The sequence below is a fragment of the Ceratotherium simum genome, chromosome 28 (assembly GCF_057802395.1).
Source record: "Ceratotherium simum simum isolate JZ-2026a chromosome 28, ASM5780239v1, whole genome shotgun sequence".
Taxonomy (NCBI): Eukaryota; Metazoa; Chordata; class Mammalia; order Perissodactyla; family Rhinocerotidae; genus Ceratotherium; species Ceratotherium simum.
Window position 1 is genome coordinate 7,993,436 of NC_141927.1, and position 2,793 is coordinate 7,996,228.

Below are 2,793 nucleotides of genomic sequence, written 5' to 3' on the forward strand. Positions count from 1 at the left end.
ACCTCCAGGCCAGGACAGGGGCATGGAGAGAGTGAGATAGGGGCTCACTCTCCTCCAGAGTCTACATTCAGGTGCTCACTCTACTCATGTTGAGTCACTCAAGGAGGTGGGGAACATTTCGGAATTTTTCCTCACGACGGGGAGAGAAGCAATGGAGTCCAAAGGAAAGGACTTCCTGAGAAAACCTGAAGGGCTCCCTGCAGTTGGGGTAAGAATCTGAGGTGGAGAAAAGGCCTAGGGCTTCATAGCTTGGCTCCCTGCTCAACACTGAGGGCACACGGTACACAGGAATGTTTGTTCCAACTGGGGACAAGAAACTGTGTTCCTCCCATTACACATGGTTTGCCGTGCAGGCAACAGGAGCAGGAGAACAAGGCTCTACTGGAGAGACATCCCATGGGACCCCAAGAGAGTCAGCTGCCACATGGGAAAGGACTGACAGAATCCTGTGACTACGTGAGGGTGAGTGTCCCCTGGCCACCCTCTTGTTCTCTTCTGGGCAAGCCGGATCAGCCCTAACCCCCTTCTGTGAGAGGGAACTCCTCAATTCTATGCCAACCAATGTGATCAGTTAGTGTCTCTTTCAGATGTCATTTTTCTGGATTTCTTGGGGTTCACAGGACTCTCTTAATTCTCCCAACAATATGCAGGTGGGGGATGTGGAAGTGGTTTCACCATAGCCTTCTACAAGGTGGAATCATTCATGTAAGAACAGACCTCTTTCCAGTGGCAGTACATGGCCCCAAATTTTTCCTCAAAGCTCCTTAGTCATCACTCTGCCTCCAAAACAGCAGGAGCCATGCAAATTCCCTAGAAGAATCTAGGAGAGCTCGTTTACACAGCATTTAGAATGAGACCATAGCAAGAACCTGTATTGTTTCCTACCTGAGGTAAACAGGCAGCAAGGTGATATTTGCAGTTTCTTTTTTCCTGATCACCATGGAGGTTGAGTCCCTCATGATTTTTAAATTTAACACCTGTATATCTCATACGATTCAATTTCATGTTATAAGTTCTGGTTTTTACATGTGTTATTGAGTTAGTTTTAATTTCTCTCTGATGGTGAGGAAGTTCTAGTATGTAGTCTTTGTGTGTCTTTGTGTTGTCTTCCAGCTGGCAAACAGGCCAATGCCCTTGGGCACAGGAAATCTGTCCTGGGCCTCAGTCTCACTTACAGGTCACCTGGGAGGACACCTGAATGAGGACCAGAGGTCCTGCAGTGTATGCCATCCAAAGACCTGAACTGAGCTTCTTCTCACCTCGTGGAATTCAGAATGGAGAGGAAGTGCCTCTCCCTGACTCGCCTCATGCAGCATCCAATCACGTTGCCCAGGATCCTAACCTCATTGTCCATCTGAGGGACAAGAAGCCCCATTTTTCCTCCCTGGAATATCCCCAGGCTCCCTCCAAGACATATGGCCTGGGACACGTCCTCAACCCCCAGGCACAAGCCACATATCTGGATGTCAACTCCAATCCCAGCCCACAGGCTGCTGGACCTACTGTGGACCAGGGTGCCAAAATCAGCATCAAGGCATCAGGTAAGAGACCTGCACAGGTCCCAATTCAGACTTTCCAGACCCTCCAAAAGAAACCAAGACTCACTCCCTTCCAGACCCCACAGAAGAGCACTCAGAGTCCACATCTGGGGGTTTTCCAGACTCCCCAGCCTCCATCACGGACAATTGGACGTAGACCCACTGCGGCAAGCCAGCTGAGCAGAAAGATGCATGTCCGGGGGAAAAGCATTGACCTACAGCCTCCACACAACAGACCTCACCTGAATACCGCCCAGCCCTGCCCTGTGGCGCATCGCCCAGCACTGAACCGTGTTCCGGGCCAGCCCCTCAGAATGGTCTTCAGGAGATTAGACAGGGGCTGGTGGAGCTCCAGACTCCTGACTGCTCCCTCCTGCTTTGCAGCTGAGAAGCCAAGCCCTCCTGGGCATAGCCCACCCAATCTAGAGATGTCTGAGAGATGCTGTGCCCGTGTCCCACCGAGTGTCCTCGATAATGACCTCCAGGTTTCCTCTTCCTCTGAAGTGAGTGATTGGGAGGGAGACACCTCCTACCAAAGAAGACGTGTCCTCCCACCCCAGGAGACCTGAAGGTGACTGTTGATTGTGGAGAAGTCACAAGGAGCAAGGTTTTTCTCAGAAATCAGCTTTTCCCCATCCCTGCTCTGGGTACACATGCTGGAAGCCCAGACGATGCTTGTGGACACACACAGGCAAACACTGCCGTCTTTCATGATGGAAGCAGAAATGATAGTTCAAAAGGCTCTAATCAAACTGGAATAGGAAGTTGTTTTACACTGAAATCCATTTGATACTACTGAGTCCAATTGCAGGGGTAAGGTCTCAACTAAAAGATAATGGGAGATGCATGAAGTCAAGATGGCTGCGTAGGCAGACTCTGAACTCATCTCCTCCCATGGACACAGCCAATTTACAACTACCCGTGGAAAAATTACCCCAGAGAGAGAACTGAAAACTGGATAAGAGGAACTCCTGCAACAAAGGAGAATCCTAATTGAGGTAGAACAGGCAAAGGCTCGCTTCTGGAGAGGAGCAATGCCTCCTTCACAAGCTGCAGCACCTCGCAGCTGCCTGGGAGCAGCCCAAAGGTATGCAACCCTCCATGGAGGAGCGGCGCCCCAAGCTGTTGAGGGCCACGCTGTGGGCATTTTGTGGACGCAGCACAATCGAGACAAGTGACACAGTATCTGACTTTCCTGCTACTAAAACATTGGCGAGTACCCCCAGAAAAGCTGGTTCACAAAGAAATCAAAACC

The 2,793-nt window shown here is 50.6% G+C and overlaps 1 pseudogene; it reads left to right on the forward strand.

Moving 5' to 3' along the window:
- The first annotated feature begins 1,198 nt into the window (after positions 1-1,198).
- On the forward strand, positions 1,199-2,107 carry LOC147913302 (protein FAM90A15 pseudogene; annotated as a pseudogene).
- The last annotated feature ends 686 nt before the right edge of the window (positions 2,108-2,793 follow it).